General features: G+C 45.2%; 1 long non-coding RNA gene across 1 annotated transcript; it reads right to left on the bottom strand.

Annotated features, from left to right (window-relative positions):
- Window positions 1–7,834: 7,834 nt before the first annotated feature.
- On the bottom strand, window positions 7,835–15,448 carry LOC136790972 (uncharacterized). Its single transcript, XR_010831981.1, has 2 exons — window positions 14,657–15,448; window positions 7,835–10,944 (listed from the first exon to the last, which is right to left on the bottom strand). It is a non-coding gene; the product is annotated as an uncharacterized lncRNA (long non-coding RNA).
- Between the last annotated feature and the right edge of the window lie 5,828 nt (window positions 15,449–21,276).

Raw genomic sequence — 21,276 nt, 5'->3', positions numbered from 1 at the left:
ATGGTGATTTCACTTTACGCTGTCTGATCCCAGGAGGAAAATCTGGTAATAAACACTGTGCTTTCCTGGGTGTTCAAATACCCACTGCTTTGTCCTGTGCTAGCAGGGTGCCTTTGGGGGACTGAGTAATTCCACGTTGTCTGATGAGTGGCTTGGTGAGGGAAGTTGCTCAGAAGACTGTGAGTTAAGCGGCAAGCCTGATAACATAGCAAGCAATGTTTAATATCCAGCCAGCGGTCTTTGCAGAAAAAGAGGATGGTGTCAGAGGTCATAGGATTGAAGGAGGAGGGACATGACAGACAAAAGGACTTTTTGCTTTAGGAAATGGTGCTGATTTTGTAACCCTCTATAGCTATCTTTCCTCCCTCTCCCCTTCTGATGCTATGGCAATTGTTTGATATTTTTCTGGCCCACGTGAGATTTCTTATTCCAGATTCCTTTTGTGAAAGGTACTTAAGGGCTCCAGTGTTTCCTCAAGTCAATCAAAAGCTCCTCATGGGGCTGGCCTCACAGAATGGAGACAAAAGAGGAAAAATAATAATCCATGACTCCTGAGGCAAGTTCATTGGCCTCTGAAAGCAAGCGAACAGGGCTGTTACACTTGTTTGTCTTGGAGTTCAGTAGCTCCTGCTGTTAAGCGAGAAGAAATTGAGGCCTGTTTCCAGAGCAACCAACTTAAGATGGTACAAACTGCCAAATTTCTGTAGGTGACGGCTGCAGTTACAGAACACAGCCCCAAATCCTAGGTTCAAAAAGGAGAAAGAGCACTGCAAAGTACACATAGACTTTGGTACCCCTAGTTTGGTTAGAGGTATGGTGTCCTGTTATTGCTCATGTGATTGTACCGGCCTACTTGGTAGTGTGAATGCCCTTATAGCAGTGGAGTTTATTTTCCTTTCCTTGTGGAAATACCTAAGCAACTATAAGCAATTTTAGTACTGACTGGAATATAACTATTAGATTTCTGTACCAGCATTGGTTATAAGGTGCTATAAGGTGCAAGGTGTAAGGAGACAGCCGCTGTCGATCCATTTTCCAGCCATTTCAGACTGTTTCTGTTAGTGTTGTTTCTAAGCCAGCTCAAGTGAAGTCAAATCCTCTCAGTTCTCAGATGACCTCACAGCATGGTTTTCTTGGCAAGTTAAAAAAATTGTGAGAATTAAATTTGCTGAAATACTTCTTGATATTTTTTTCTTTGTTTACCTAGGTTCTTAAAATCTCTTGAATTCCAAATGCAAATAAAGTTTATCCTTACATCATGACTGGAAAATATGTGCCTTTCTTCATAGAAGTTTTCCAAAGTTCATTTTCTAGCAGATCATTCAATCATAGATGTGTGTGCACAAATAATTTGACCTAGCTTTTAGCTAATATGACTATATACAAGAATAAAACGGGCTGGAGCATCTCTCCTGTGAAGACAGGCTGAGAGAGTTGGGGTTTTTCAGTCCTGGAGAAGAGAAGGCTCCAGCAAGACCTTACAGCGGCCTGCCAGTACCTAAAGGGGGGTATAGGAAAGCTGGGGAGGGACTCTTTGTCAGGGGGTGTAGTGATAGGACAAGGGGGAATGGCTTTAAACGAAAAGAGGGCAGATTTAGATTAAATATTAGGAAGAAAATCTTCACTCAGAGGGTGGTGAGGCACTGGCACGAGCTGCCCAAAGAAGCTGTGGATGCCCTGTCCCTGGAGGTGCTCAAGGCCAGGCTGGATGGGGCTTTGGGCAGCCTGGTGGTGGGAGGTGTCCCTGCCCATGGCAGGGGGCTGGAACTGGACAATCTTTAAGGTCCTTTCCAGCCCAAACCATTCTGTGATTCTATGATAAAATACTGACATTAGCTAAATAGGTACTGATTGTATAAGTGTATGTATATATATGAAGAAATTTAGAATTTCAAAAGAACTTGTAAAAACCTCAACATTTCTCAAAGGAATAACATAGGAAAGTGTCATTATGTCTGCTTTATAAACAGAAAAACAGCTCACTGTGCCTTTCCCACAGCTCCTTGCTAGGGTGGCAGTAGAGCTGATACGCAGAGGTGTGCGGAGATCCAGCCCAGTGCTGTGAAGTCCATGCTCAGCTCACCTCTTGGCTTTCCTTGGTATGTTTCAAACGTATAGGCGCTCCCCAAGAACTAGACCCATCAGAGCAGGCACTGAAGCACTATTCCCACTGCTGTTTGTCTGCTGCTGGAGCCTTCGAGCAGCAAAGAGCAGCAGGGAAACATACAGGGAACTTTGTCTTCTTCATTAAAGGAACGAAGTATGAATTTCCTAAACAATAAATGCTAACTAGAAAATATGTCATCGTGCATTTCAAAAGAAACAAGAAAATCTCAATGTTCAGTCCCAACTAAATCTCAAAAAAAAAAAAAAAGGAAATGAAGACCTGAAATTTAGAGCATAAAAACCAATACAGCTTTAGTGAGCAGAAATTTCACATTGTTTTCCTCTATTTAAAATATGACAGCACCAAACAAACATTGAGTAATGTTTATCAGAAGCTGTTTAATTAGAAAATGGTACCATCATTACCCCTGCACTTTTCTGTACACAAAAGCCTGGTTGTCACCAACAGCCAGGGGCAGCTCTCTGCTTGCAATTAAGAAAATGTTTGCATTTTCCATTTTCTCGCAATGCCTTATTATTTAAAAAAAAAAAAAAAAAGGAAAAACTGACACTTACAAGGCACCGGTTTGACTGAGAAGGGTTTGTCTACATTTTGTCAGCAAAAGCTGTCTTTATTGTTCCTGCATTTAAACTAAACTTCCTCGCATGCGAGGGATGAGACCAAAACTCATTTTGCAATGAATTCCAGACACTAGAGCTGGGTTAAGGTGTAAGAAGAACCAACTGTGATGCACCAGTTCCCTGCTGGGGCAAGTAATGTTGTAAATAAACATTCCTGCTCTTTAGCATACTTATATTTATAACCTTTCTATATGCTCTGAATAGCAAGTCAGGCTCTTGATTTATAGCATCGTTTCCCAGCAGAGGCCCAATGCACAGATAAGCAGGGATGGTGGATGTGCTTTGCTGTAGCAAATGGCCAAAGTGGAGGAGGTAGGAGGGAGAGAGAGAGTTCAAGAAAAAAATATCTTTCTGTGACCTAGTAATTGCCAGAACTACATGTTCTCCCTCTCAGCATAACTCTTCACGGGAGTCAATGTGAAAAGTAAACACTCGTTTTAAAAAATTGATTAAATACCTTAGAGCGCTGGGGGAGACTGGATTCAAGTGACAGCTTGACAAGTGGAGCCTGCCAATCCCTGGCAGCTCTTGTTAGTCAGTCTGTACCACGAGCCCAACTAGAGCTGCCAGCTGCAGCTCCTGCGTGCTCGCTGCCTTACAAGCATTGAGCAGAAGATGGGCCAAGTCCCGCAGGCCTGGGCCCGTTTGGGTGTCAAGTCAATTGTCATTCGAAATCACTGGGACTTCTGCTGACTGCATGGTTGGTGGCCGTGGGACAGGCAGTCAGCTCGCCCAATTAAAACCTTAAAAGATCCTGTCTTTATCTGGTGAATGGTGAATTTCAGGCATCGTGTTATGTGCATTGTGCAGGAAAATGCCATGATTGTTCAAAAACTTTCCTCAGGTTCTGGAAAGAAACCTTCAAATTCAAAAGCTTGCTCTTGCTGTGAGAAGTAAACAGGTCTCTCTGCTTTATCCACTGGCTTTATCCATCCTGGCAAATCTGACAGTACATTTTCCCTAGCCAGCACTGAGTTTTAAGTAAACAAATTCACTTTGCTGTCAGATTACAAAGTGCATAGCACATTGCAGCAGTTGATAAACTGAGGGATAAGCTGATTATGGTGATCAGCTTGGGTGTTCATTTCACACAGTGGCCTCACAGAGGCACGTTTCTCTTCCATGCTCAAAACCTAACCCGGAGCAGTGGTGCTGCACAAGCAGTGGTTGTTCTTGTGGAGTCCTGCCTTCTTCTTGCAAGAGGAAAATGAAGTACAGCAATAAGAAAGGAAGAGTCTTGCTATCCTCAGACATGTGCTTCTTGTATCTCAAAGTCCTTCACCTCTGGCTATAGTTAGCACCCCACTGTGCTGTCCCACTTCTCTAGGCAGTATTGCAATTATAGAGCATGAGTTGTTACTGTGTCTCTGTGTGGTTCTCATCATGGTTGAATATAAATCCCTAACAATCCCTCTGTTCCTTTTATATTTGCATCTTTCCCCATATTTATTTATTCAGCTATTGCACCAAAACGAACTCTTGCCAGCTGTAGTTGCATTTCAGTTATTGCAAAGAACTGTTTCTAAAAGATGATGAGCACTCACAGTAATTATATTGCTGATAATCCATTTCATAGAAATCATAATGGAGTCAACATTGAAGTAGTTAAAATGTCTTGTGTTAACATGATATTCTTTTTTTAATTGAAATAGCACAGTGCTGTTTGAATTTAAGCCACTAGTGCCAGGATTTTCCCAGTCCAGGTAATGCATTTCCTTTCAGTGTCCTATTCCAAGCAAAATCCTCTGTACCTGCCTGCCAACTTCTCCATAGAAAGAGACTGCCTTTGTTCCAGAGGCATTTGGACAATCCCCTCAATAATCTGCTTTAACTTTTGGTTAGCTCTGCACTGGTCAGGCAGTTGGACTTGATCTTTGTAGGTCACCATTCCATTCCATTCCATTCCATTCCATTCCATTCCATTCCATTCCATTCCATTCCATTCCATTCCATTCCATTCCATTCCATTCCATTCCAAACCCTTCAATACCCTTTTCCCAAGCACTTAGAGCACACGGAGGTAAACTAGCAGAGGCCATAAGCTTGGCCTTTCCCCCTGTTAATCCAGAGCTAACATATTAGCTGTTTACATTGATGGAAAAAGGCACGCTTCATCTGCTGGACAGCTGGGGTACCTTGCTGCTTACAGGAGCAAAATGCTGCCTCTGATGGCAGTGGAGCCTCCTCCACAGCACTGCCGTGTCTGAGTCACTTGTGGGAGAGGACTGGACGAAGGCTTGGGACAGACCAAAACATTGGACCAAAAAAAAAAAAAAAAAAGGAGGAGAGTCTTTTCTGGGGCAATTGGTTTTGTCTCAGCTCAGCTTAACATCATGCCCCGCTGGCCACAAATGTAGTACAAGCAGTAAAGTTCTCTGGCTTCTTGCTGGTTCCTCAGAGCATTACCTTTGCCTGCATTTTGTCCCAATTTCTGCAGCATTGTTGTTCATTGGCTTGTGTCTCTACAGGATGAAGCTGGACTGAGCTGCCAGTGTTTTGGTCAAGAGCTGCAGCTCTGGGGCACACTGCAGCAATACCTGCAGGCAAATCCAGCAGGAGTGTTCAGCCTCAGCATCTCATCTGTGTAGCTACTCACTGCAACAAAGGTGCATCCAGCTGCTCTCTTTCTAAACCCAGGAGCTTGGCTGTTTAGCCACACCAAAGTGACATTAAAGATGTTACAGGGTAGGAGCTTTGATATACTTGTTAGGTTACTATCAAAATGTTTGTGCCATTTCCGGGTATTTTACTTAGCAAGTGACTCTTCTGCTTTGCATTTGTTACACAGAGCCCAAGGACAACTTGAATGACCAGACAGCCAGCCTGCCTACACCAGTGTCCTGCAGGACATGACTTTATAGATGAAAACATCTAGAAGATCTGTACAGAATGCTCTTCTACAGCAGAAACCACTGACAGTGGCGATACGTTTCTGGTTTGCTCTCCTCCACTCCAATGCGTTTTGGCATCTTGTGCTGAAGATCTTAAGCTTGCTGTAAAAGTGTGAGGAAGGGTTTTGTGGCCTCTGATAAGCACAGACCATTTTGCTTTTTGCAGACCTGTCTGACTAGAGGCTTACAGAAGCTGTGATTATGTAGGGGCTTATTAGTTAGAGAAACAGGAAACAACATAAAGACAATATCAAGGCACTTGATGCTCAATTTAACTCCGAAATAACAACCGGCATCCATTTTAATGGATCTTTGTGTTTTCTCTCCAGAGAGAAATAGGCACTTAAAAAGACATTGAGATGCTATTTGAACGCCTTCCGAGCTGAACTTCATTGCATAGCTCCTAGAGGGCAAAATTGCAGCACTTTATTTTTCATGGGTAACAGGAAAAGCGACGGGCAGAAGGAACAACCCCCCCGTGCCCATCTCTGCCTGGTGCTTAATGACCTGGTGTTGGTGTGTGTGTGAAAGCCTCACAGCCCGTGCCACTTCTCTCACAAGTCGGTCTCTACCCGGCTCGGGGTGCCAGCACCGGGCCTGCCGGCTGCTTAACACACAGGCCTCACCTCGGCCCTGGTGAAATGATGGCGCCCAGCAGCCGCTAGATGGCAGGCAGGGCCCGGCACAGCGGCTCGGCTGCTCGGCCCTGGGGGCCTGAGGGGGCTGAGGGGACTGGGGGGATTTGGCGGGCTGAGGGAATTAGGGGGGCTGGGGAGGTTCAAGGGGGTGCTGAGGGGTCTGGAGAGTGTCGCAGTCCCCCTCACAGTCACCACTCACAAAGAGCGAGTGTACCCCTGTCAGTGCTCCTCGAGAGGGTGGTGGGCGAAAGCCTTGCACATTGGCATTGCCCCTTTTACCTACCAAAAGGGCGTTTTGTTGTTGTTTGGGGGGTTGTTTGTTTGTCTGAGACAAAAGACAGAAGTGGTTAGACTTTAGGCTCGCTTAAATTCTCAGCGTTTCCTTCTTGTGCACTCATGTTGATGCCCTGTGCACCTTCAGCCCCGGCGATAAGGATGATCACAGCTGTCCTTCATGTCTTCCCTCATGAGGCAGGGCAAAGGCAACTGGAGGGGTTCTTGGCAAAGTGCTGGTGTGAAGCGAGCGGACGGATGTGGGTCTTGACAGCAGGGACCAGGGGTTTGTAATCAGCCAGATGAGCAAACGCAGGTTGTTGTTCCAAAGTTGTCCAGACAGAGCAATTGGGAGTTATTTCCCCATGTGACTCCTGCCAGGAACAGGAATATTTTAAATCTCCACATATTTACTGTTAGATGCCCTCAGCAGGCACCCCTTGTGGGATGCCCCTTTGGGGGAATCCCAGTCATCTGCTTCACCCATTTGTATTTGTGCTCTGAAGACACCTAATTGTGTTGGTCCCACAGGCTGAGAGCAGGGCTCCGTTTAGGCCATTTAGACTGGCTAGCTGCGTGCCGCTCTTGCTGGGTGGTGCTGGAACAAACCAAAGGAAAAGCTGTAGGGATGGGCCCTCCAGCCAAGTCCCCGTGTCCCTCTGGGGACAGCCAAGAAAAACAGCAGGGGATGCTGCCCACAGCAGCTGCCATCTCACGGCTTTAGTTTCTTGCTGTAAATACTGATGGTAAGAGAAACCCAGCCCACAAGTCAGGCTAAAAGAAGCATGTAACAAATGGGCAAGTACGGAGTCTGCTTTCACCTGATAAATCCTCTGGTTTTCAGCAATCAGTGATTTAGGGATTCCCAGTTCTTTTAGTCTCAAACTTCTATGCTGGAAAGACTGCTCAAGAACTAAAAGAACCTTTTCCATGGGATGGATAAACCACAGCAAGGCTGCAGAAATATGGGGATCTGCTAGGTTCAAGTCACGGCTGTTACAAATATGAGGGATATTACATTTAAGAGCAATCTACCATATACTTGGTCTTAAGTTTAGTAAAGCTTTTATGCATTCAGTACTCATATTCATTTCATACACTTCTGTTGCCTGGTAGTAAATAAGTCAGCCAGTACTTTTTTGCTGTCAATATTCAGTGTTTTCAGTAATTTTCCCAGTTCATAGGGCAGAAACCCTGCTTAAAGTTTACAATTCTTCCTCAGGTTCCTATTAAGAAGTGAGAATTTGAATCAAAAGTAGGCTAGATTTAATTCAGTCCATAATCTCAACACTATCCGGATTTAATACTCTCTTACACAAGGCACCCACTGAGTGACAGTCAAGCGAGGCAAAGACGCTTCTTCAGCTAGGAAACTGAACTGAGCTAGGACTGTGCGTGTTTAATCCTGTAATGTTGATGTGATAAGCATCTTGGTTTAATGAGATATGCTCATACCAGTTCTGTAGCTGTTGAGGGCATGCGGATGTTTGGCTGATTTCTGAAATGTAGGATTTCCCACTTTGGTTTGCAGCAGTAGTCCAGGCTGCACCTCTGAGAGCAGTCAGAAGCAGCTGTATGTTGAGAAGGAATATTGCAAAAAAAAGTAACTGACAGAACACAGATGTGGGTTAATCAGTCCTCCACAGCGGTCTCATACTGATCCAAGAAATTAGAGACGGGAATAATCTTTGACATGTGCAGTTCTTAGTGACTGTTGTACTTCACAGGAGATTGATTTTTATCCTATTCTCTTCCCATTCCTTTCCTTTTCTTTCCCTTGTCCCTGGAGAATACATTTTGGGTGGAAAGTATGTGGCCGCTCTATGCAGATCACTGCATGTGACAGGAAGAAAATCTCTTGAGCTTGACAATCTTGCTTCATGAGTAAGAACTTCTTTATTTTATTTTTTAAGCAGATAGTTTTGGAAGTAGATACCGCTTTGTCAGATTGTTATCCCACCAGTTGGTGTCTTTTTATTAGTGTAAAAATAAAATAGCTTTCTTGCTGCCTTTTCCATTAGGCAATTAAGTTGATAGACATCATTCAAAATCTTGTTTAGGATTTTAATATTCTCAATGGCTTTTTATTTTCATTTAACAAAGTCAATCTTGTTTAAAAAATATAAAACTTAAATCATTTGACCCCATTGCTCTAACACTGAGTGACTTATGGATTAACTTTCAACAGCATATAGATTTTGATTGCTTGGTTTAAGTCAAATCTGTGTTTGCCTCTGTCTTGGCTCTTGGGCTGAGTATTCTATATGTTACTATATGTCTTTGACCTCTGTCCAGGGTAAGGATCCTGTTGCATGTAAAGCTATGTGTACAGGTAGTAAGCAGAGCCAGCCAAAAAATGAGAGATCATGGGATTTTATTTTTAATGTGGTTTTGATCCAAACTGGGTGGAAACCAGCATTTTTCAGAATTTCCAGCAAACGGAAACCTCTGCAGTCCTTGGGATGTCTCAGTTTAACCAAAACACTTGTCACTTCCACTGTTAACAGCACCTGCCCCCTTTCCAAGCAGCTGTAGGAGCTCCCAAAAGCCCTCCCAAAAGCTGGGCAGACCCCTCAGCACACCGAGGTCCCTCAGCCCCAGGGTGGGCATTGGGAGCACCTGCCAAACTGCCTTGACAAAAATTTGCCAGTTAGAACATTGCCTGTATTGCCAGTAAATGCATTATTTTGTTCTACCTGAACTTGGCTGATTTGAAACTTCTGCAGATGTTCAGAGGCAAGGATTAGCCTTAGTACCATCAGTACTCTCTTACATCTTTTCCTTTTGTGCTGTTGCTTAATCACTGCCAAGGACTGTGCCCTCCTAATGCTTTTAAATTATATATATATATATATACATTTATATATGTCACTGTATTTGTTATTCAGTTTGTGCAATAAAGTTTAAATATGACTGGAGTCAATAACTCTTTAAATCAGCAGCGTTGACAGCACAATTACTCCACGGTATGAGGCAATAAGCACATTCTGCCGCACTATGGATACCTACATGACATGAGAAGCATTTTATCAGTGACATGCCCTCTTTGTGTTTCTGCATTATGAGTTTTTATCTCAATGTTTTCAAAGTCACCAATATGTGCTAAACTGAATGATGCAACCTGTTGTTAGGGAGGGAAGACCACATCTTAGGTCTTGACAGTCCTCTTGACTTTTGGTGGAAAGCTGAACTGGTAAAGCACTCAAACAGCGGTTTCTTAATAGCATCATTAAATACTTTGATTCAGAACTATATTGATTCCTGTGTATCAACATGACTTGTAGTTACTGCTCTTTGTAAAACGTGGTTTACTCTGGAAACAGGCTCTGTAACAGGGGAGCGAAAGGGAACCTACACAGCATTAGCACAAGATGTCTACAAATAACCCTGCCATCCTCCTGAGACCCACACTAAAAACAAACAGCTCTGCCAGAGCCTGGAAAAGTCTGATTCTTTTAACTTGTGTCTTTTCACATCATAAAGCACTCTGGAGATTTCAGGCTTACCAGCTTTTGCCAATAATCCATTAAAGGAGAAAAAAACTCTTCATGCAGAAAGCAGAAAATGAGTGGTTGCTGTCATGATCCTGTACTGGGAAAGGAGATCAAAATGTGGCATAACCAGCCAGATAGACTGAGCTGCCCAAGCTTTGGTTACTGCTTTCTTCCATTGTCTGGAACAGGAAAGCGTGATGCTGAGCTGTTTGTTCCATGTGGAGAGGCCAGCCAACACTTCAGGATCAGGGTGGTCCTGCTCTCCTCACTCCTCCTTCCTCCCTTCCTCTTGCCAAGTAAACTAAAGCTTTAGGGGCATCACATTTGCAGCTGGAGGAAAACGATGGCTCTAAACTGACTGTGAGCAGCAAAGGGTCTTATTTTGCTGAACCTCCTTTGGCTTGCTGCAGTGGCAGATGTCCTTTCTGAGGGGAGCATTGCATGGAGGGGATAGCTGCAGAACCACCTCGCCTGGTGGGGAAGTCAGTCCACTCATCCCTCCTCAACCCAGGTGATCTGGCCTTCATCAGCAGCATGTCCTTGCAGCAGGCAGTGATGAGCAGCTGAGGGTAGAGATGCCCAGCAGAGCTGGAAGAAGACAGTGGGGAAATGTAGCTGAGGAATAGCAGCACATGATTGCTGCTGCCTTGCACCCCAAGCTGCCTGGGGCCAGTTTGATTCAGTTGCGTTTTACAGTCTGCACAGGCTCCACAGGGTTGCAAAGAGGAGAAATGAGATGCTTCAGAGTTTTTTCCACGTAATTGTCTGGGCTCTTGATTTTTACTAGAGGAACCATGTGCAGTTTTGGCACCATTCTGCCCTTCATAGTCCTGCCACAGAAACAAAGTGCAGAGCGACTTCAGCATTCACTTTTCTCATGGAAAAAGGACTTAGAGTGTCCTAAAGAAAAGAATAAAGAAAGAAAAATAATAGGCAGCACTTTGCAGTTTGGGCTGAAATCCTTTGAAGAATTTTGGTAGGGAAGGGGAAGCATGGCAAATTGTTGCTGAAATGGAAGTGTCTCATTCAGTGCTGAAATGGAAAATTCACTGGAAAATTCCGACTTGTTTTCCAAAAACATGAAAAAGCACAGTTAAAGCGGAGCTGTAATGCCTCTTAACAGTTGCAGTTCCCATTTGCAGCTGCCTTTCTCCTCCTAGAGGCTGGAATCCCAAGCTGGCTCCTCAGCCCCCTTGCCCTGGGAGGCCCTGGCCTGGCTCCCCGAGGGGTGGGCAATGCGGTGACCCTGGCCTACCGGACAGCTGCAGGATGCGGGGAGCAAAGAGCAACTCTAGTCTAAAGACCCTGCAACTTTCATTTTTCACCCAGGCATTTACATATTTGTTGTCATGTCTCAAATTTGGATTTTCTGACAAAAAACACATATGACTGGGGTCATATTTTCACATGTATAAATTCCTCTTCAATCATTTCTCTTAACACATCAGCAACAAAAATGCTTGCCTTCATCAGCTCTTCATACGTGTTCTTATTTTCTTATTTAAAAGACTCTTAGGCTTCAAAAGACTCTTAGCTTGCCCTCACTTCTTCTGAGTTTGTCCTGGGGGTGAGGTGGAGACAGTCACAAGCCCTGCCTTGGCGGCAGCCCAGGAAGAAGCACAGGATGCACTAGGTGGGGAGGGAGCAGGATCCGCGGATCGGTGGTGGGAGGTTTTGGAGAGTCTCTGTGTGTGTGTGTGTGTGTGTGTGTGTGTGTGTGCATGCCCCTGGAGTCTGGGCCCAGCTCCACAGCTGTCAGCCAAGGCAGCAGTGCGAGCTCTCACCACCACTCACCACCTGTGCTAAAGGATCCCTGGCACCAACACCAGTTCTTGTTGAGTTTGGCTACAAATGCAGGGCACAAACACTATTCATCTGCTGTACCATGGGGTTTTTACTAGCTGTGTAATTGGTGAGTCAAGGAGGGCTAATCTCGAGGAGTGGCTGGAGCTATTAAAACTGATGCTACCTTTGGACTGAGAAAAAAGGAACAAAGTTTGAAGCTAGATCTGAACAAACTTGATGCTGCCTGCAATGAATGCCTCTTCTTTCATCAGCCAGTGACTCACTCAGGAGTGTCTAACTCAGTGACTCTTCAGAAACTAAACTTTAGCGACCAACTCTTCTGTTTAGACTGGTATCAGGAAGAATCAAGGGCTTGGTTTGTTGCAGTCCAGTGCAAAGTAGTGTGAGATGCTTCCTTTCCCAACTGGTAGTGTTCTCCTGCAGCCTTGGTCTGGCACAGAGATTTGGCAACCTGCAGGACAACTGTGAATTGAATGTGCTGTTATGACACTGGAAATCTTGGCCAAGATGTTTACCAGGCAGCAGCCAGCAGAGCTCTTGTGCTTCATAGGTAAGGAATCACTTCTCGTACAGGGTGGTGGATGCTGTGATAGCAGTGCGGGGAGCAGTGTACCCCCCTTCAGCAAGGTCACCCGGGCAGAGTGAGGAGCTGCTGTGGGGAGAACAGGAGAGCCAAACACCTCTGAACTCCACTGGTCTCACACTGAAATGGCTCTGAAATATCACAGTCTTGTTTGGGCATAGTGAATGGCTCCATGAGCATCACTCAGCACAGTTCCCACTGTGACCCAGTATGTGTTATCCTACCCTTTTTGTAGCCCCTTCTTTCTCCCAGAGAAGGAACAGAAATGAGGAGTTCCAGGTTGATTTCCAAGTGGATGCCCTGAAGCAAAGTGCACATAACTGTACACTGATCCCACTCATTCCCAACATGACAGGTGTTAAGACAATGTTTTATTACCAGTGTGTACCCATTGCACAGCAGTTACATCTATTATTACGGAGCTTGTATATGCAGAGGAAACAAATGAAAAACAGAATTAGAAGAAGGATTAGTTAAGGAAAACCATCTAGCCTGATGCTGACGTTTGCAATTTTAATCTGCTGAAGCAGCACTACATTAAAATAGTGTCATGTGAGTGCTTTCCAGTTTGTCTCACTGCCTTGTATTATTCCACCACTGCCCACCAGTGGCTGCTTTTGTGCCTTCCTCTTAGTTTCTTGCACTGAGTTTGGTTTCCAGAATTAGACTGCAACTTCCCAGGTCCATCAGGCTGTGTCACTAACTGTACAATTAGATTCATTTTTTTTTTTTTTGAAATGAATTCCTGGCAATGAAAAGGATCCTTCTGCAGGAAACAATTACTTGCCTCCAGTCCCCTCCTAATCCATGGGATTACAGCTCTGCTCTCCTCGGCCTGTGCCCTCCCTGTTGCCTATGCCTGCGGGAGCGGGGCTGCCCCTTGCTGGCACCCAGTGTAGTGGGGAATGTAGGGAGAGAGGATCAGAGACAGTGCAAAAGGACTCTGATTCTGCACTGCTAACTAGTCTGGGACAGTACCACGGCTATTTATTCTTATTAAAATATCCTACCTTCAGGATTTCCTGCCCGCACTATGAAACACGTAAAGATGCAGATGCGGTCTTCATGGTCTGGGTTTTGAGACCATAAACTGAACAGTTTTTCTCCTTCCCCTTTATTTTTGCAAGGTAAATTATTTTGTCTTGTCTCAGTAGGGACAGGATTTCACCTCACAACTGAAAGAGCTGAGGCAAGGTTCAGACTTAGACCCAAAGCTTGGGAACCGTCGTCGTGGCCGTTCCTCTGGCTCCACCTCTGACCAAGCACTTCCCCATGTCTCTGTATCTCTCTGCTAAAACAAGATTATTCTGCTAAACCACTTTAATACAGGGCTCTGGGAGAGGCTGGAGAAAGCCCTTGAAATACTAATGGAAAAACCATAGCAGTTCTCACTTTCTAGACATGTCCATATATAGCTCAGCTGGGGCAGTCTCCGAGCAGAGTTATTTATTCCAGCAGCCTGTGTGCTCTGTGGCTTTCTCCAGCGCTGCTCTGTTGCACAGGTTTACATTCCCAGGGGCTGAATCCTGAAAAGATCAGCTTTGAAGAGCACATTGTGGCATACCTCAGCCAGGAACTGAAAGTCTCCCAGTGCTGGCCTTATACCCTGTCTCTTGCCAGATCAGCTAAGCAGAGCCTCATCTGCTGCTGTTAGTGTTACAGACCGACAGCACGGTGAGACCAGCAATGCTTTGTGCCACGTGCATGCTGCACGTGCAGATGTGCACAAGGTGATGATGATATATAGCATTTAGCTCCTTTCCTTCCCATATTTCAGTTGTTTAAGGTATCAGTTAACACCCAGAGAAAATGGGAGAGGTGCAGGCACCCTGGCAAGTCTCTGGGACTTTAGTGCATGCTCCTGGAGGAGTGCCACGTCGGTGCCATGCTCCACGTGTGCCCAGGTGTGAGAGCAATGCCACCTCCTGCAAGGGCCGCAGGGCCGTGTGTGACACTGTCCTGACGGAGGTGGCTGCCGGCAGGTGCCTTGGTCTTGGCTCTTCCCCCGCACAAAAGCCCCGTGTGAATTTTTGCCGCTGGCCCCGAGACTCGAATTGCCGAGTTCCCTGAGAAGGCCATTCCTCTCAAGGTGACAGAGCCCAGCACAAATCCCATTGTGGGATCCAGTTGTTCTTTTGGGTGCTTCCCAATTATGCTGCTGCTTTTTTCCCTGTCCCTGCTTCCTCCCCGTGACCCTGGCCGGCCTCAGGGCCACCTGCTCACCTGATATCTGGAGTGTCCTTGCTCCTGGGTGGCGTGTAGCTCCAGCTGTCTGCTTGGCTCCAGCGAGATGCTGCCCTTCATCTGAAGCTGAGAAAGCTCACACATCACTTCTGGATGAAGAAATCAGAAAGTTCGCCTGAAGCTGCGCTTCTCACTCACAGAGAAGGCCAGCATTGATGGCTTCCAGTTACAAAATGGCTTTCCCGGTGATTACAGGAGTCTTTACAAATTTATCAAGCCTTCCTCTGGGGCTGGGCCAGGACAAGCGTAGGCTAGGCTCCCCCACAAGCATTAAGGCTCTGCAAAGGCCTGTGCACCTCTACATTTGCAGGGCCACCTTATTTTCTCATCGGTGCCAAGGTAAACCTCAGGCAGCACCAGTGCGAGGACACAGCCACTGGTGAGCAGAAGGTATGGCTCCAGGAGGAGTGCCACCAAGGAGCAGCACAAGCCTGGTAGGTGCCACTTGAGCCGCCCAGGCATCTTTCCTGGGTGCTGGCCAGAGCATCAGATCCAGTGTTATCTGAGGACAGATATGGGACTTTTATGGGACTGCTTTCTCTTCCATGTAAGGACACAGTTTCTCTTTTTATGCCAGTTAAAGTATTGAATAAGAGTGATTAATTTAACCAAAGTACCATGAGAAATCTTTTAACCATAGAAATCAGCTTCAGTAGCAACATTTTATAAACGTGGCTCAAAATTAGACTTCAGAAACCCTGTCTGTGTAACACCATGGCCTGGATTGCACTTGGCCGCACTCCAGGAACCCATCCAATACCCATGAGAGATTTCCAGCTGGGAGGGAGTCCAGGCTGTAAAATGGCCACTGACACCACTCATTTGACAACAGGTATTTTTTTCTAGCATGTTCAGACGAGGGGAATATATTTTATATTTACAGTCAGCAATAGTTGGACAGACAATCTCCTCTTCAGCTGTTATATACAATTCTGGACTCTGAAGCTTTCTTGCAAATCACAGCATTCAGCACCACAAAAAAAAAATCATTTTTAGATGATGTGACTCTGTTGAAGTAAATACTGTCCTATAAACTAAATAACAAGCTTAACAACGCTACAGTTTTTGTGGTATCATGTTCCCATAGCAAGGCTTCAAGGTCACGCTGCCTCTCTTGTAGTAATCTGACGGGATGCCTACGTTCTTTATCACCTTCTGGTTTGTAGCTGAGAGTCTCGTGCTTCCTGATGACAGCTCTTGCCGTGGAGTCCTCACTGTTTTCCAAGTAATCATTAGAAAGACACAAGGGAAATAGACTACAGTGTGGATATAGGTGCAACCTACCACCTATCACTCATACTTTATTGTCTGCATTATATGCGTCAAATCCTGCTGATATACAGGTTTCTTCCTACAGGATATGTTATTCTGACTGCTCAAGACCTTGAAGAAGTGCCTGCACCTTACAAAATCCATAAAGGACCAGGACATATGCATAACAACAATCTTGCTGCTGGGGAGTATGTCTAGCAGTGGGAAATGATTTAAGATGGCTAGTTAGGAGCACTCATGTCTGAGCACTCAGCTGCTCCCTCTACCACATCTTGAGGTCATCTCAGCAGTCATGAATTCCAAAACCAGAATTTGGTACCTCTTTGCACTTGCTAGTTTTTGAATGCTGGAGCTTCACATTTTCAGTGTTTTTTTTTTGTTGTTGTTGTTGTTCGTTCATTTGTTTGTTTGTTTTTTCCCTGCAATTTTGAAGAGGCTTGAAACAGACCGTTTAGAAATAAAATAAAATAAAATAAAATAAAATAAAATAAAATAAAATACCCACTGTGCTTCCTTCCCCACCTCCTGCCTGAACAGTGTAGATTGCTGCCTGATCTACCATCCCCAAAGCATCAACTAGCCTGAGGTGTGAGAAAATCATATAAAGTGCCTCTGCTGGTGGAGTGGTCACAAAGGGAAACAACCCCGGTCTTCTCAGAGAACATGGAAAGGTAAGAAAGCAAGGTAACTGAAGGGATTGCATTTCAAGATTTAATTAGGAAAATATACTGGACCTCATATGTCTGCTAATTGTGGGCTTTAAGCTTCTGATCCCAGGGAATCTAATTTCTGGAAAAAACAGTGACAAAGATGGAAAAGAGGAATACTCTTCACCAAGGAAGGTATTTTTACTGTAAAGTAATGAATGGAGAATGAATATAGCCAGAGTCTGTAGTGATCCAACAAGGAAATCAGTCTAGTGTGATATTTCACACCAATGAGTGAAATGGGTTTTAAAGAGAACCTGGAAAAAAAAAAATCTGTATGGGGACTTCTGTGCTCTTGGAACAGGCTATTACTTCAGACTTGACCTCTTTGTGAAAAAAAGCCAGTGACTTTTCATAGTTCAGGGTCTAAATGTTGCCAAGAGATAAACTATTTATAGGCTTAACACCTGACTAGGTGTTAAATAGCTGTCGGTGATAAACCTCTTGGTGCAGAATTATTAATTCAGACCGAGACTGGACTAAAAAAAAAAAAAAAAAAAAAAGGAATGCGGATTTAAGATGCGTTTTTAAAAATTTTGTTTAATGCATTTTCTGTAAGTTGTGTGTAACTCAGCAAGATTAGAGACTTTGGGAATGACAGTCAGGTCCTTTACCTAGATGTAAGTAACTGATCAGTGAATGTACATAAAAGAAAATCACCTAACTGTTTAAATACAGCACTATAAAGGAAATGGGTCTAACTACACTAAATGCCTCAATCTGCAAGCTGGATCTGTGCTTTACTGCATTCCCTAGGAGGTGGCCCCCATCTTGCTAACACAAATATTCCCTTGACCCCAGTATATTTGTTTTAAAAGCAAGAGAAAAAAAAATATCAAAGTCTGTTGGACTGACTTGCTTGTTTGGAGAAGCTGACAGGGCACTATTGACCTTAGACATATGGGGGGGGGGGGGGATCATGGAGCAGGACTTTATTCATTTTATAGTGTAATAAATGTTTCAACATATCACAGCCCTCTTGGTTGCCTTGCATGGTGCTACAGGGGTCACAACCAATCTGCCGAAAAGCACCGAGCTATAAAACAGTCTGGAGCCTCTTCTACTGCAACTCTAATCCTCTAATAAATAAGTGGAGAAAACCAGCCTGTGTCAATCACAAAAGAGAGGATGCACAAGTTTGGACAAGTTTGTCTTCCACTGCTGCCATGCAAATGTGTGCTCCTTGAGCCATTTTAGGGCAAGCTCCACAGTTGTCTGGAGGGAAAGAAGCCAAGCGCACTCAAACCCCAAGTCCTAGGGTCCAAGGATGTGTCTGTGTGGTCTAAGAAAAGCCCTAAGCAAGGCCAGTGGGCTGTAATTTGCCTAGGCAGGCTTCTTGGGTTGGCTGTAGCCAGCTATTGTATGGCTGTGTGGAGCCAAGAGCACAACAGAGCCACCAGCCAGCCATGGAAGTGGGAAGCAAGGGGGCCAGGAGGCTCAGAGTGCTTATAGCTACTTTCAGTCCAGCCTGTGATTGCAGTGGTGGTGGTGAAGCCATCCAAGCATCACTGCCCTATTCCTCATGCACAGCACCCCTGCTGACTGCTGTACCTGGGGGGAGTTTGCAACCCAAACGCTCCCTGTGCAATAGGTGCACTTTAGACCCAATAGCAGACAAGTTCAGCAAGAGAGACAAGAAATAAAAACTTTGTGAATCCTTTCAGCAACTTCATGTCCTCTTGGCCTAAACCAATTCCTGAACAGACATCACCAATAAATTGCTGCAGTGCCTGACAGCCGTGTGATGCAGTCCTGACTTACTGCTTCCCAAGCACAGTTGTACTGCTATGAGGGGTTTTGTCTCTTGCACTGGTATCAGTGAGAGAAACGTGTGCTCCCAGTTCACGGCCATGAGGCTATGCAGACATCATGGCCAAACTGGGCTGTGGCTGTCCCGTAGAAGGGACCTGGCTGCCCTGCCCTGTACCTGCAGCTTGACCCTGCTGACCCGGCACGCAGGCTTAGCCCCAGTCCCTGCTGTGCCCCTGGCCCCTGAGCTGGCAGCCGTCAACTCTCTGCACAGCTGGCTGGGATTCACTGGACCGAGGCTACGGAGCAAAATCAGGCAGTGACAATTGCTGTTATTACAGTAAAGAGCCAGCAGATGCTTTGGAGTAACACTTGCTGTCAGGCAACTTGTCACTGTTTTTCAGTAGGAAGTCTTCATACAGTTTGAATTTTGCAACTTTGTTCTCTAGTTTTTGCTACCTGAAAGGAAATGAAGAAGTACTCAAGGGTGTGTTGGAAGTGTTAGTTCAAACTCTGAGAATGAAATATGTTGGTAAAGGGATCCCTCAGTGTTGAAGGTGGTTGTAATCGTGCTATGCCACACAAGGAGGATTTCCACAGTGTTGGAGGAGTGCATAAAAATAAGTGCCCTTTGAGGGGGAAATCTGGTAGTGCTCAGATAGTTCAGCTTCCCAGTGGCCTCCTGAAATAGTCGTAATGATAGTAATCAAAATACTTAATGATAGTAAGCACTGTTGTCCTGTGGTACAAGACATTAATGAGATCTGTTCCCAGGTATCATGTGAAATGTTCTGGAAAGGCAGACTTGCAGCAGACAGGTGCAGGCAGGGAGAGCTGAGCAGAGCAGGGGAACTGAGAGCTCGTCTGGGACAAGGGGAACTTGGCTGGCTTAATGCTAGCGAGAATGTGTCCCAGGGTGGATACCACTGCTTTCTATAAATAAAGCAAGGGCATAACACCAGGGAGAAAGAAGAGCTTGTTAACCCAAACAGCAGAGTTGGCAGCAAAAGAAATAAAGGGCCATGAATCAATTAGAACAAAGTTTCTAATCAGAGGCAAGAGGTCTTGAACAATACATCACCGGGTGTAAAGGCAGCTGGGGTTAGGGCTGTGTTGGCATCCAGTGGTCCCTTTGCAGACTGTCGTTGCAGGCTACACTCTCCCAAGTGCCCTCTAAGGCTGGAGGTGCCTAAATCACTTAGCCCATAGGCACTGAAGGTCTCCTGGGGGCTAAAAGCTCTGCATCTCCATGTGCCCAGCACTGCTTGGGTTGAATAGCTTCTTGCTTTTGCTCGCACCTATGCCCCATCAGAAGTGGCTGATCACCAGCTGAGATTGTGAGGGAGAGCTCACCTCAGTGGGGTGGCAGTAGGCCATCAGGACCAAGTGCTTAGCGATATTCATCAAGACCCACTTTATTTTAAACATGACTTGAAGAGGGGGCGGCAGTGCTCCTCCACCCACACTTGTACAAAGCAGCTTTACTGACAGCCAGGCTAAACAGTGGTGGCTAATCCCCACTGACTGGCAAGGAACCTGAGCTCCCAGATCTCAAGTCCCCTTTGGCTCCTGGTGCCTATAAATCAGGATTGGCACTGCCAAGTACTGTTGTTCTGCAGCCCCTTACTGTGTCTAGCCCAGATTTCTTAACTCATTTTTGATGGGTATCATTATATTCTGAATGGGGATTATACATAATGTTTGCTGACAACAGCAGGGGACAGGACTTAAAGATGCAGTGGATTCAATTTAGTACCTTACTCCTGTTACTGTACTATCATGCTAATTTGTTTTATTAAGTGAATAATTAGAACAAGGGAGATGCATAAAGTTGGATGGAGACTGTGTGCAGACAGCAGCAGTCCTATGTCGCATGATCTGATATTGTGGTGGGGGGATCATAGTCCCTACAGTCACCTTGGGACTGTAGCTCCACTTATCCTATGCGGAGACTAGCAGCAAGCTGAGTGGCTGCCCCATCACATCTGTACTACTGCAGCCTCAGAGCTGAGAGCTCAAAGGCAATTAGTGGTCAAAATGAGGTTAGGCAAAATACAAACAGCAGCAATGGTGGAAGGGGAGTTCCTCAAATTGTATGCCACATACCTGACTGTCAATTTTTCAAGCTATGCTAACAGTTTATTTTTCTTTCCCTCTGATATTTCATTCAATTCTACTTCTACCTGGGACTTCATATTGGCCATCTCCTCTTCACATCATTACCCTTAAAAAACATCTGAAACTTAAGAACTTGGTTCCTGCCTGCCACAAAAATAAATAAATAAAATAAAATAAAATAAAAATTAAATTAAATTAAATTAAAATAAATAGTGCACTTCAAATGTGGATGAGGAACCTGAATGTGTTGGGTGAACTGCCAGCTTATCTAATATCCTGAATAGGCTCATTAGTTTCCAGCAGATTGACAAGTATAATAATCGACATGTCCACACTGAGACTGGAGCATGAGGGAAGATGCTCAGGGTTGTTGTTAAACCCAGCCCAAAGGACTTTACAGCACAGGCAGAGACATAATAAGCTTCAGTCTGCAGAGGCTGCAGTGCTGACTCGCGGGCCATGGTAAACTACAAAAGCACTGCATTCAGGTTGTGTACTTGTGAGAAAGGAGGGGAGAGAGAGCACATCCTTTGGAGAAAGACTATCGTTTGCAGCTCTTCCCTTGCTCCAGCAGACTGCCCGCTGCTTAAATGCCCCACTGACTGCACCATGTATGAAAGTGCAAATGTTCCCCACGAAGGGCCACCACAGTCACCCAGGGACACATCAGGACTAAGCCCTGACACCAGGGCTCTTCTCCTACCTCAGAGTGGGAAGGATGCTTACATCTTGCTGCTTGGCAGCCACCTCTGC

The sequence above is a fragment of the Anser cygnoides genome, chromosome 5 (assembly GCF_040182565.1).
Source record: "Anser cygnoides isolate HZ-2024a breed goose chromosome 5, Taihu_goose_T2T_genome, whole genome shotgun sequence".
Lineage (NCBI taxonomy): Eukaryota > Metazoa > Chordata > Aves > Anseriformes > Anatidae > Anser > Anser cygnoides.
Note: the sequence above shows the minus strand (reverse complement) of the source record. Positions and strands in the feature narration are given on the sequence as shown.